Source organism: Barbus barbus, assembly GCF_936440315.1.
Source record: "Barbus barbus genome assembly, chromosome: 2".
Classification (NCBI taxonomy): domain Eukaryota; kingdom Metazoa; phylum Chordata; class Actinopteri; order Cypriniformes; family Cyprinidae; genus Barbus; species Barbus barbus.
The window spans coordinates 23,409,000-23,424,080 of record NC_136730.1 but is presented as its reverse complement, the minus strand read 5'-3'; the positions used below and the strand labels follow the sequence as shown (position 1 = coordinate 23,424,080).

The window sequence follows — 15,081 nt, the reverse complement described above, 5'->3', positions numbered from 1 at the left end:
ATTCACTAATCACTCTTTGTGTAAAATGACACCATACAGAACAATTTGACAGTATGCATAAACAGTACATAATCCACATTAACTGAGAGGAAGCAGGCAGCGGAAATGCATTATAATGGACATAGCAGAGCATTTGTACAAGACAGTTACTTAGCTAAATCACCATAAATTTCCAAAATACATGGTGTAATGCAATATTGCTAGAAATAAAATGCTTTTGAAATTCATTATTAAAACACATTTGTGTTTGTCGCAATGTGAATGTTATGTTTGAATAGGTCTAAAGCAGCTCTGGCGGCTGGACGCGACCATATAATAGGTTAATCATGGATAAAACATAAAAAAAAAACACCGTCGTTTATTGAATACGTGAGCAAATCTCTTTCCTCTTGTCCTAACAATATCTCTGGCCCACGCTGGATGCACATTATTTGTAACTTCACTCAACATGAGTTTCACCGAGTTTACATCCGGGGTTTTTCCCTAGGCAATGGGGGGCGCACTACAACCGTTCCTTAGGCAAAGTGAAATAAATTCGCCGCACCGTTACATAAACTAGTTCTCTTCTTATAAGTGTTCTTTCGCGCTCGGCAATAATCCTCTCGACCCGGTTTGCGACAATATTAAATTAATTTCCAACGTGACGAATAATGTGTTCTGTTGGACGAGTTATTTTGTGCGTTATACGGCATGGTTTTGCTGTCCCATTATCTCTCTCCGGCGCGCATTGATACGCCGAGCGCACAAGCTGGGGGTGAATGGGATGGAAGAAGAGTTCTTGTTTTGTATATCAGTTTCTGTTTTTTTATGTATTTTTGGTTCAAAATCAAGCGAACAAAGCGAAGATTCCTTCTGTTACACTGTACAAAACTTTAGGGCGCTAAAGGGAGTAAATTAATCCGCGGAATAGGGCTTTAGTGGTGAAATGCTTGGCTGTTTGTAGATATATATTTAAATAATTGGTGAGTGTGTGTAAGTGTATGAAGATCGGGGTTTAACTGCTGGAGGAGTGTGTACAAGGGTAAGTGCACCTCGGTTTTTTCATCTTCATTTTGTGAAGTTTTGTGAGCGGTGCAACTCTTTTCTCGTTCTTTATGTGCCGATGTCGGTAGTGATTTGAGTGGATGTGAAAGCGCAGAGCCAGCGCTGGGGGTTTTGTTCATTTCTCTTTATTGTAGGAGTTGCAGGAGAGAGAGTGCAGCTGCAGTCAACGAAACGTTATAACTTACAGCCGTTACACAATAACGCCTCGAATGGCACCGAAACACCCTTTAAACGACACTTGGGTCGCAGAATTGCGTTAAAATGGATGGAAATGTGATTCCAGCGCGTGCCGTAGTTTTCACACCATGCCGTCAAAGAGTCATGGGATGCCATTATAAATGCACTTTGCGCTTACATTCACATTCACAAGGGACGAGATCTCGAGCCATAAACCTGATAAAGTGTGTGTAACGTTATGTGTATTCTTGATGTGTTGAGCTACTATTATTGTTAAGAGCCGCTAGGGCGACAAGACGTGTGATCATGAAAGATTTTTCCCAGTTCGTGTTCTCGGCACCACGCCTTGACATATCAGCACAAACCCGAGCTCGCTGTAACGAAGTCTCCTTAAATCTGCTCTCTTAAATCTGTGAGGAAAGTTGTAGGCCCTGTGTAGTGAGTTTGATGTGTGATTGTGTGAGTATATAAAGTGATGGTGTTGTTTCCGGTGTGGATGCGCTGGAACGCTAATGATGCTGATGAGGAGGATGATGATGATGACCTTCTCAAGCTTTCAGATGGCGCTAGGTCCGCTTTAACACCGCGGTCAAGCCAGCCTCCACTTTCAAAAACACGGTCATTCTAGCCGCCACGTTATTTTGTGGTGCGCGCATATACTAGGCGTTGCGGTAATACCGAGTAAAACTCAGATCAGAGGAAAAGCATATCTCCTTGTTTCCACACACCACTCCAAATATCATATTCTATAACTCTAAAAAGGAAACTCCCTGTTTCCACAGACCAGTTTCAATTCAGATCAATAGTCCACTACCCCAGGGTATCACTCAACCAGTTTCAAGACGATCTGATTTTGCATTACAAAATAAAAGCCCTCTAAAAACTCATATGACCAATTTTGTCTTTGAATTAGATGGCTCTAAAAAGGAAACTCCCTGTTTCCACAGACCAGTTTCAATTCAGATTAATAGCCCACTACCCCAGGGTATCACTCAACCAGTTTCAAAATGATCTGATGTTGCATTACATAATAAGAGCCCTCCAAAAACTCATATTCTACCTGTTCTGCCTGTGATTTTGGATAACTCTAAAAAGGAAACTCCCTGTTTCCACAAACCAGTTTCAATTCAGATTAATAGTCCACTACCCCAGGGTGGCACTCAACCAATTTCAAGACGATCTGATGTTGCATTACATAATAAGAGCCCTCCAAAAACTCATATATGATCAATTTTGTCTTTGATTTTAGATGGCTCTAAAAAGGAAACTTCCTGTTTCCACAAACCAGTTTCAATTCAGATTAATAGTCCACTACCCCAGGGTGGTACTCAACCAGTTTCAAGACGATCTGATGTTGCATTACAAAATAAAAGCCCATCCAAAAACTCATATATTACCAATTTTGTCTTTGATTTTAGATGGCTCTAAAAAGGAAACTCCCTGTTTCCACAAACCAGTTTCAATTCAGATTAATAGTCCACTACTCCAGGGTGGTACTCAACCAGTTTCAAGATGATCTGATGTTGCATTACATAATAAGAGCCCTCCAAAAACTCATATTCTACCTGTTCTGCCTGTGATTTTGGATAACTCTAAAAAGGAAACTCCCTGTTTCCACAGACCAGTTTCAATTCAGATTAATAGTCCACTACCCCAGGGTGGCACTCAACCAATTTCAAGACGATCTGATGTTGCATTACATAATAAGAGCCCTCCAAAACTCATATTCTACCTGTTCTGCCTGTGATTTTGTATAACTCTAAAAAGGAAACTCCCTGTTTCCACAAACCAGTTTCAATTCAGATTAATAGTCCACTACCCCAGGGTGGTACTCAACCAGTTTCAAGACGATCTGATGTTGCATTACATAATAAGAGCCCTCTAAAACTCATATTCTACCTGTTCTGCCTGTGATTTTGGATAACTCTAAAAAGGAAACTCCCTGTTTCCACAGACCAGTTCCAATTCAGATTAATAGTCCACTACCCCAGGATGGCACTCAACCAGTTTCAAGACGATCTGATGTTGTATTACATAATAAGAGCCCTCCAAAACTCATATTCTACCTGTTCTGCCTGTGATTTTGGATAACTCTAAAAAGGAAACTCCCTGTTTCCACAGACCAGTTTCAATTCAGATCAATACTCCACTACCCCAGGGTGGCACTCAACCAGTTTCAAGACGAGCTGATGTTGCATTACATAATAAGAGCCCTCCAAAACTCATATTCTACCTGTTCTGCCTGTGATTTTGGATAACTCTAAAAAGGAAACTCCCTGTTTCCACAGACCAGTTTCAATTCAGATCAATACTCCACTACCCCAGGGTGGCACTCAACCAGTTTCAAGACGATCTGATGTTGCATTACATAATAAGAGCCCTCCAAAACTCATATTCTACCTGTTCTGCCTGTGATTTTGTATAACTCTAAAAAGGAAACTCCCTGTTTCCACAGACCAGTTCCAATTCAGATTAATAGTCCACTACCCCAGGATGGCACTCAACCAGTTTCAAGACGATCTGATGTTGCATTACATAATAAGAGCCCTCCAAAAACTCATATTCTACCTGTTCTGCCTGTGATTTTGGATAACTCTAAAAAGGAAACTCCCTGTTTCCACAGACCAGTTTCAATTCAGATTAATAGTCCACTACCCCAGGGTGGCACTCAACCAATTTCAAGACGATCTGATGTTGCATTACATAATAAGAGCCCTCCAAAACTCATATTCTACCTGTTCTGCCTGTGATTTTGTATAACTCTAAAAAGGAAACTCCCTGTTTCCACAAACCAGTTTCAATTCAGATTAATAGTCCACTACCCCAGGGTGGTACTCAACCAGTTTCAAGACGATCTGATGTTGCATTACATAATAAGAGCCCTCTAAAACTCATATTCTACCTGTTCTGCCTGTGATTTTGGATAACTCTAAAAAGGAAACTCCCTGTTTCCACAGACCAGTTCCAATTCAGATTAATAGTCCACTACCCCAGGATGGCACTCAACCAGTTTCAAGACGATCTGATGTTGTATTACATAATAAGAGCCCTCCAAAACTCATATTCTACCTGTTCTGCCTGTGATTTTGGATAACTCTAAAAAGGAAACTCCCTGTTTCCACAGACCAGTTTCAATTCAGATCAATACTCCACTACCCCAGGGTGGCACTCAACCAGTTTCAAGACGAGCTGATGTTGCATTACATAATAAGAGCCCTCCAAAAACTCATATTCTACCTGTTCTGCCTGTGATTTTGGATAACTCTAAAAAGGAAACTCCCTGTTTCCACAAACCAGTTTCAATTCAGATTAATAGTCCACTACCCCAGGGTGGTACTCAACCAGTTTCAAGACGATCTGATGTTGCATTACATAATAAGAGCCCTCTAAAACTCATATTCTACCTGTTCTGCCTGTGATTTTGGATAACTCTAAAAAGGAAACTCCCTGTTTCCACAGACCAGTTCCAATTCAGATTAATAGTCCACTACCCCAGGGTGGCACTCAACCAGTTTCAAGACGATCTGATGTTGTATTACATAATAAGAGCCCTCCAAAACTCATATTCTACCTGTTCTGCCTGTGATTTTGTATAACTCTAAAAAGGAAACTCCCTGTTTCCACAAACCAGTTTCAATTCAGATAAATAGTCCACTACCCCAGGGTGGCACTCAACCAGTTTCAAGACGATCTGATCTTGCATTACAAAATAAAAGCCCTCCAAAAACTCATATATGACCAATCTTGTCTTTGATTTTAGATGGCTCTAAAAAGGAAATTCCCTGTTTCCACAGACCAGTTTCAATTCAGATTAATAGTCCACTACCCCAGGATGGCACTCAACCAGTTTCAAGACGATCTGATGTTGCATTACATAATAAGAGCCCTCTAAAACTCATATTCTACCTGTTCTGCCTGTGATTTTGGATAACTCTAAAAAGGAAACTCCCTGTTTCCACAGACCAGTTCCAATTCAGATTAATAGTCCACTACCCCAGGGTGGCACTCAACCAGTTTCAAGACGATCTGATGTTGTATTACATAATAAGAGCCCTCCAAAACTCATATTCTACCTGTTCTGCCTGTGATTTTGTATAACTCTAAAAAGGAAACTCCCTGTTTCCACAAACCAGTTTCAATTCAGATAAATAGTCCACTACCCCAGGGTGGCACTCAACCAGTTTCAAGACGATCTGATCTTGCATTACAAAATAAAAGCCCTCCAAAAACTCATATATGACCAATCTTGTCTTTGATTTTAGATGGCTCTAAAAAGGAAATTCCCTGTTTCCACAGACCAGTTTCAATTCAGATTAATAGTCCACTACCCCAGGATGGCACTCAACCAGTTTCAAGACGATCTGATGTTGCATTACATAATAAGAGCCCTCCAAAAACTCATATTCTACCTGTTCTGCCTGTGATTTTGGATAACTCTAAAAAGGAAACTCCCTGTTTCCACAGACCAGTTCCAATTCAGATTAATAGTCCACTACCCCAGGGTGGCACTCAACCAGTTTCAAGACGATCTGATGTTGCATTACATAATAAGAGCCCTCCAAAACTCATATTCTACCTGTTCTGCCTGTGATTTTGGATAACTCTAAAAAGGAAACTCCCTGTTTGCACAGACCAGTTCCAATTCAGATTAATAGCCCACTACCCCAGGATGGCACTCAACCAGTTTCAAGACGATCTGATGTTGTATTACAAAATAAAAGCCCTCCAAAAACTCCTATATGACCAATTTTGTCTTTGATTTTAGATGGCTCTATAAAGGAAACTCCCTGTTTCCACAGACCAGTTTCAATTCAGATTAATAGTCCACTACCCCAGGGTGGCACTCAACCAGTTTCAAGACGATCTGATCTTGCATTACTAAATAAAAGCCCTCCAAAATCTCATATATGACCAATTTTGTCTTCGATTTTAGATGGCTCTAAAAAGGAAACTCCCTGTTTCCACAAACCAGTTTCAATTCAGATTAATAGTCCACTACCCCAGGGTGGTACTCAACCAGTTTCAAGATGATCTGATGTTGCATTACATAATAAGAGCCCTCCAAAAACTCATATTCTACCTGTTCTGCCTGTGATTTTGGATAACTCTAAAAAGGAAACTCCCTGTTTCCACAGACCAGTTTCAATTCAGATTAATAGTCCACTACCCCAGGGTGGCACTCAACCAATTTCAAGACGATCTGATGTTGCATTACATAATAAGAGCCCTCCAAAACTCATATTCTACCTGTTCTGCCTGTGATTTTGGATAACTCTAAAAAGGAAACTCCCTGTTTCCACAGACCAGTTCCAATTCAGATTAATAGTCCACTACCCCAGGATGGCACTCAACCAGTTTCAAGACGATCTGATGTTGCATTACATAATAAGAGCCCTCCAAAAACTCATATTCTACCTGTTCTGCCTGTGATTTTGTATAACTCTAAAAAGGAAACTCCCTGTTTCCACAGACCAGTTTTAATTCAGATTAATAGTCCACCACCCCAGGGTGGACTCCAACAGTTTTAACTGATATGTCATTTCATATCAAAATATGCTGTTTTGTCTATTGGTTCAGGTTGCAACAGAAATTAAACTCCCTGTTTCCACAGACCACTTTCATATCAGATGGATTGTACCCGTAATCCTTCCAAAAACGTTTTTGTCTGACAATTCAGATTAAATAGTAAACTCCCTGTTTCCACTCAACATGTGCCAGTATTCACTAACGTAATATATAACAAGAAGGAACATTCACAATATTGTTATCGTAGGCACTTAAAAATACTGTGAAAATTAGTTCTTACAAATTATTCATATTTTTGGATTAAATTCATTTGATACTTTTTTTTATTATGTTATCAAGTTTGATTGTGGCAGTTAGCTGTATTTATTAGTTATATAATTTTTTGCCTAATCAAAATAACCCAACTCTAGTTTGTTTGAGATTAATTGGAATGCACATTGAAAAAACATGCTTTGTGAAATTAGTTAAATGGGGAAAAAAAAAATTATATATATATATATATATACACACACACACACACATTTTACGTAATTTTACGTAGTTTACATACAATTTTAAGTACATTAAAACATTTAATAATTGTAACACTCTTATGCCCCCCGGTGAGTTTTGACCATAGCACATAGCAACTGCCATTAAAGTAAGAGTTTGGTACTATTCTGATTAATTAATTTTTCAATTTCCTTACTTTTTTTTTTCAGTTGAAAATTACCAATGCACACCATAGGGTTAAATGTTTCAAACAGCCGTTCAGATTTTATATTGGCAATGGTGTTCAGAACAGCGCCAAAATACTTAAATACTTAGACCTAATAGCCTATTTCTTTAAATATTTAAAAATATTTTAATCTGTACTTTACATTAATTAACATTAGTTAACATTAGTTCATTCAGTAATTACCATAAACTGCCAATGAATAATTGTTCTAAGCATTCACTAAATTTAATTAATTTGAACATTTAACACATTAAAAGCAAAAGTTTACTTTTACTAACTTTTAGTCATTTAGTAGACGCTTTTATCCAAAAGCGACTTACAAATAAGAAAAAGTAACTAAAACTAAAAGTTAACACTCTGTAAATACTCTATACACACCCATTTAAGAAAATACAGAAATTAAATAAAATTGACAAATGCATACAACAACATTTCAATAGTAAACATATAAAGGAAAAAAATAAATAAATAAAATAAAAATAAAAAGCGATATTTCCTTTGCCGGTGTCCTAGCCCGGTGGAGTCGCACGGTAGAGTCAATGGTCTTTACACTCTTTGGTCTTCACACTAAAAAAGAAGGCTTCACACGAGGTCTGCCGCGGTATAATAACCTTTTTTTTATACCTATCTAACAAATCACTACTAGAATTCAGCTGAACCCACTTTCCTATTAATCACTAAAAATGGCCAAGCAAGTGCACACACTGACAAGGTACGCGATACAGTATGAGACCAAACGCGATTTCAGCAACTCTTAAGTTGAAAAAGTTTAACTGTATTATTTAATGAACCTGAGTTAACATGAACTAACAGTTTTTTATTTTTAAGTTTCAAGTTTAATTTATTAATATAGCACCATTTACAACAGCAGCATCTGTCCAATGTGCTTTACAGCATCAAAAAAACAATAAGTAGTAAATATAACAAAGTAAATAAAAAACACTATAAAGTCACTGCTAAAACCCCAATTATATTAATATTATATATATATATATATATATATATATATAAATTAAATAATTATTTAATATATTATATATTAATTAAAGTTATATATATACAGTGTATATATATATATATATATATATATATATATATATATATATATATATATATATATATATATATATATATATATATATATATATATATATTACAAAATATAAGAAATAGAGTCGATAATTGCCATCAAGTCGAAAACAGACATGAAACATAAAGCGACGTTGAAAGCAATGCACAAGTAATGCGTAATGAGTAGAGATTTAAAAACCTGTAAATTAGGAGCAGTTCTAAGCTAGGACAGGGGTGATATGGGTGAATTTACGTAGGCCCATTAAGAGTATTGCTGAAGTATTTTGGATCAACTGGAGACTCAATTACACAATACAGTGAATTACAGAAATCTAAACGTGATGATATAAAAACATGAATTACTCTTTCAAAGTCTTGAAAAGAGAAGTAAGGCTTGATTTTAGACAGAAGATGGAGATGAAGGAGACAATGAATATCAAATTTCAACTTACTGTCAAGCAAAACACCAAAGTTTTTAACAAGGGTTTTGGCTTGGGATGTAACAGATTGATTACTGAGATATTTTAATGCAATGCCACTAGGGAGACCACAGAATGATAATTTCTGTTTTCTTTTCATGAAGGTTGAGAAAATTTGATGACATCCAGATTTTGACATCCTTCATACAAGCCAACAAAGTATCAAAGTTGTTGTTATCAGAGCGTTTAAGTGGCAAATAAATCTGGGTAGCATCAGTGTAACAGTGAAATGAGACACAGTGCTTCCAAAAGATGGAGCCCATAGCGAGCATATACAGAGAGAAAAGTGTTGGAGCACGTATTGATCCCTGTGGGACCCCCCAAGGGACTCAGGGAGGTTAGCAGCTGATGACATGTGTGTAGTCGAACTGAGATCCTCCAGTCTTTTAAATAGGAACTAAACCAACCTTAAACAGTTCCTGTCAAGCCCACATAGGAATTGAGTCGGGCAATGACAATATTATGATCGATCATATCAAATGCAGCAGTAAGATCTAAAAGCACTGATACAATTCTATCACCCTGGTCAGTTACCATATAGATATCATTTAACACCTTTAATAAAGCTGATAGTACTATGAAATGTTCTGAATTTAAACAAAGAATAATAATTTCTGTAACAAATGTATCTGTTGCTCATTGTTAATGTTAATGCAATAACTCAAGTTAACTAATAAGACCATATTGTAAAGTGTTACCTATTGTTCTTTATAATTCTTTTGCACTTTAATATTTTTTACTTTATACATTTGTGTATTGCTTTATTGTATTTAAATGATCAGGGTTTTTTGCTATCAGAAAATAGTTATGTAACAGTTTTTTGCTACTAAATATAACTATTGTGATAATACCCTATAATGTGGTAAAAGATTTAGCAATTATCGTAACATGAAAATTTGAAAAGTCACATGCCTAGTTTAGACAGACCACTTTCACTTTAGATGGACAGCCTACATCATCAGAGTGTCACACCCAGAATGTCAGGATTGTCTATTGTATAATTTCTAAATAAAAGCAATACAGAAACTCACATATATGCAGCTTAAGCTATCTATTCAAATTGGCTTTTCAGCGTTTCCAGTGACCACTTTTACTTCATATTGATAGTACATGTATGTGATTTGACTGCCACACACACAATGGCAGGACTGTTTGCTGCAAAATTTCAAAATAAAAACTAATAAAATATTTTGAATATCAATTCAGATTGGTATAAAAAGGAAACTCAGCTTTTCACATAACAATTTCACTTCAGATTGACAGTACAGCACCTCAGACTGTTGCTGATGTCAGGACTATCTGATGTACAATTTTAAAATAAAAGCCCTCTAAAACTCACATATATGTTGTTTTGACTATTCGTTCAGATTGGTTTAAAAAGTGGACTTCTTGTTTTTACAGACCACTTTCATTTCAGGTGGACAGTACAACTCTTAAGAGTGTTACTCACACAATTTCAGGACTATCTGATGTTGAATGACAAAATAAAAAGCTCATATATTACCTGTTTAGCTTATAGATTTAGATAGCTTTAAAAGGAAACTCCGTTTCCACAGGCCAGTGTCACTTATGATTGACAGTACATCGCCACAGATTTTAACATACACAATTTCGGTAGAGTTTGATGTTTTTTACATTGAAAAAATGTTTAATGAAATTATTGTTTACAGATTATTTTCAGATTGATTTACAGATTATATGTTAAATAAATAAATAAACATAACAAAGGCACATTATTTTTTAAGCTTTTCTTCAAAAAGGGATTTAACAGCACAAGCTGCAGTTCCACTCGGCTGCCCTGGCCTGTTCCAGGTCTTCTTCTGCCATGCTTATTCTTCATGGAACCACACATCACAGCTCTCACACTGGATCTGGAAAATGAGAAGGTGAAAATTTCAGAGTGGTGATAAATACTGCTGTAAGGCTCCACCCATCCGGCCCAAAGAAGGTTTCCGGTGGTGGATGAAGGGTTCCTGCGTGTTCGGTCTTTCCAGTGTGCAAAGTTCTTCAATTTAAATTAAACTCTAATCTGACTCCATTTTATCATTTAATCTGACTCCATTTTAGCTTGACCTCGTATTTAACTTGAAATACAAATTGATTGTTTGTCCATTTCTAATTTATTATTCTGATATTTGATTATTCTAGTTAACTCTTGACTTCATATTTACTCGTTCATTCGGTTGCTCATGTCTTTAACAAGGATGCAACGTAATCTACTAGAGTCAATAATTACAGAGTAAAACAGAATAAGGTCAAATGTAACAATTTATTATCAGTCAGGTAAATATTGTATGTATTATGTCAATTCCACAGCAATTCAAAGAGATCAAATCATATCAATACAAAACATCGAATTCTCAAAGATAATTCTACGAGTAAAGGATGCATACCTGACTTTATAGAAATACATAGTGTGAGCATTGAGACCCACACTACGGGCTTTCTGGTTACAGAATCGCCCTGATCCTTTTGCCAAATTTCCTTAAGTACTTCAGACCAGAATAAACATCCCCCAAACTGGAGACAGGAACTAACAATTTGGATTTGCTTTGATCAAGCCGAGTTAGCACCTTTTTGGGACAGAAGGTAATTTGCATGAAAACCACTGGGAACTGACCCACCCTCTATAGTATGCAAAATATATCTGAACTCTCAGGATCTGTATTCCCTTTTAGTTTACTTCTTACAAGAATGAGACCATTGTACCAGTCGCCCTGAGACAATTCAAATGATACCAAACATGACTGTAAATAACACTTGCATTAATGTAGAATATTACATTCTTCTATTGACCATTCTGAGTGAGCTGAGTGAGTGAAGGATGGGGGAAGGAAGGGGATGAAAAGGAACTGATGCATATGTGAGAGAGGCATTTTCTTGTATTCTCTCTCAGTGGGATGTGGAGACAGATGTCTGTATGTTAATGCACTGTGTGTGTGTGTTGTCCATCTCAGGAGTTCAAAGTGTCTGAGTTTCTGTAATTCTTACACTGCGCATCACAGTTTATTAGTTACTTATGGCTTTGATCTTCAAATCAGCTTTCAACACTACTACTGATGTTACTAAGTCAAAAACCTTACCCATTTTGTCAGAGGAGGCCCAGGTCCAATTGGCTTTGCCATGGAGCACATGGCACAGTTAGTGGCTTAATTGAACACTAAAATATAAGCATACATATCAATAAATTAATAACACCAAGAGAGGCTGTATATTGTTAAATGCTATGTTGGGGAAACTCCCACTTCGACTTTCACTTAACAAACTTACAATAATTTCAGAATACAGCCAAAATGACATTGATTCCTTTTTTTGTTTTTTATAACAAACAATTAACAGCAAACATCTATATATTTAAGTAGTGACTAAAAGCAGCATTTAAATTAGACCTTAAGACAATGCATGTGGTACAATGTGGGTAACACTTTTAAGACTTCAATCAGTCCATAAGCATCCCCTTCTTCATTGAAACACCACTCTGTGTTTCTGTGTGGTTGTTACTTTTATGTTTTTGCAGATCTCACACTTACAGGTTACATCAGTAATACTGCACCACTGTTGCATGGCAATCATTGAGAAAAACACTGCTGAAGAATGCCACTGCTCGGATGAATTATTACTTTATCAGTAAGTTATTTCAGTCACATTGTAGTTTGTGAAACAATTCTCACTATTAATAGATGTAAGACATTATAGTCTGCCTCAACCCAGCTTCCACTCCAAATTTTATATTAAACTATTCTCCTGTCCCTACAAAGAGCTTAATTATCCTAGAGATAGTTATTCCCGATCCAAATAATATGTAAATAGTATCTCCGGAGTGATAATTCTTCACTTATAGCGTGGGAGCAACAGTAGGCCATCAAGAACCATCTGCTGACCAAAAATGGTACATGAAACAACTGATAGGGATTCTGTTTAACCTTATCATCCAAACTTGAAAGTCTACCAAAGTTGAGGGAACAGAAGGCTATAACTTGCATTGTTATCCGCAATTTACATTTAAAAGTAAACTTAATTTACATGTTGAGCAGGAAGATGAACGTAATACAGTTTACAATGTTTTAATATAGGATGTTCGGGGTTCATTTAGACTACGCTGTTATTTGTACTTTGTCACTGCTACGCTGTAATAAAATTATTTTTTTCATCAAGACCTTCGACGTCTTCATCACTTTTTCTAATAGTTGTTAATTTTAGGTATGGTGTAGGATTAATGGATCATATGCATAATGCATAATAAACATTACCGTGTGCTCTATAAGTAATCATAAACAGCTATATGCTAGTAATATGTATGCTATAAACAACTAGTTAGTAGGGAGAATTTATCCCAAAACTAAACTGTTACCAATATTAAATTTGGTATATATTTTTTGGTTCGTATTACTACACACTACACACAAACACTTTCCTTACAAACCTGATGCTTTAAGTATCTGCAGAGCCATTGTTTTCCGCTCATTTGCCATTTCTTTTTTCGCTGTACCAAAACTTATTTCTGGAACAGCTGGAAAGGTCTTCATCACTGCTCTTGCCATCTAAACAAACAGACATTTATCATCATACTACCATCTATATCTGTACCAGACTCATGCATAGGGCAGCAGTACCAATGCATTAACCACAACTACATTAACAAAATAATAATTATTTACTCATTTAGGGCTGTACAAGTCAGTTAAAAAGAGTTAGAAGACATGGATTTAAATGACATGATACAAGTATGAGCAATACCATGACGACAATTACCCCACAGCTACAGCTATCTTGCTGTATTGGATGGGTCAGGACTCCACCTGTCCATTCAATGTCCACCCAGTCCCCTTTTTCATCGCCTGGCTTTCTTATTTTTAGGTAGTCACTGTATGTGATTCATTGTGGGAGTAACTTACATTAGGAACAATGCAGATAAAGTTTGCAACGTATAATCTAAATAATAACTAGATCAAAAATATATTTCTAGTAATATTTCATAATGTTTAAAAAATTAAACATGCTTTGCTGACCATGATATTACTGTGCTTGATTGGCCAGCCAACATGCCTGACCTGAAACCCATATGGAATCTACGGGATATTTTCAAGAGAAAGATGAGAAACTGTCAATCTGAGCTGAAGGTTCAATAGTGCCTCAGCAGGAACAGACTGATCACTTCCATGCCACACCTCACTGATGCTGAAGGAGCCCCGACCAAGTATTGAACAGGTAGAATATGAGTTTTTGTAGGGCTCTTATTATGTAATGCAACATCAGATCATCTTGAAACTGGTTGAGTACCACCCTGGGGTAGTGGACTATTAACCTGAATTGAAACTGGTCTGTGGAAACAGGGAGTTTCCTTTTTAGAGCCATCTAAAATCAAAGACAAGATTGGTCATATATGAGTTTTTCGAGGGCTTTTATTTTGTAATGCAACATCAGATCGTCTTGAAACTGGTTGAGTGCCACCCTGGGGTAGTGGACTATTAATCTGAATTGAAACTGGTCTGTGGAAACAGGGAGTTTCCTTTTCAGAGTTATCCAAAATCACAGGCAGAACAGGTAGAATATGAGTTTTTGGAGGGCTTTTGTTTTGTAATGCAACACCAGATCTTCTTGAAACTGGTTGAGTACCACCCTGGGGTAGTGGACTATTAATCTGAATTGAAACTGGTTTGTGGAAACAGGGAGTTTCCTTTTTAGAGCCATCTAAAATCAAAGACAAAATTGGTCATATATGAGTTTTTGGATGGGCTTTTATTTTGTAATGCAACATCAGATCGTCTTGAAACTGGTTGAGTACCACCCTGGGGTAGTGGACTATTAATCTGAATTGAAACTGGTTTGTGGAAACAGGGAGTTTCCTTTTTAGAGCCATCTAAAATCAAAGACAAAATTGATCATATATGAGTTTTTGGAGGGCTCTTATTATGTAATGCAACATCAGATCGTCTTGAAACTGGTTGAGTACCACCCTGGGGTAGTGGACTATTAATCTGAATTGAAACTGGTTTGTGGAAACAGGGAGTTTCCTTTTTAGAGCCATCTAAAATCAAAGACAAGATTGGTCATATATGAGTTTTT

General features: G+C 36.8%; 1 protein-coding gene across 5 annotated transcripts in view; it reads left to right on the top strand.

Moving 5' to 3' along the window:
- The first annotated feature begins 737 nt into the window (after positions 1-737).
- Positions 738-15,081, top strand: part of LOC306877219 (PHD finger protein 21A-like) — a 42,437-nt gene continuing 28,093 nt past the window's right edge. For all 5 annotated transcript variants that reach the window (XM_079428842.1, XM_079428844.1, XM_079428841.1 and 2 more), the window contains exon 1: positions 738-1,021. The gene's annotated coding sequence lies outside the window, so the exon portion shown is untranslated. The remainder of the gene's footprint in view (positions 1,022-15,081) is intronic.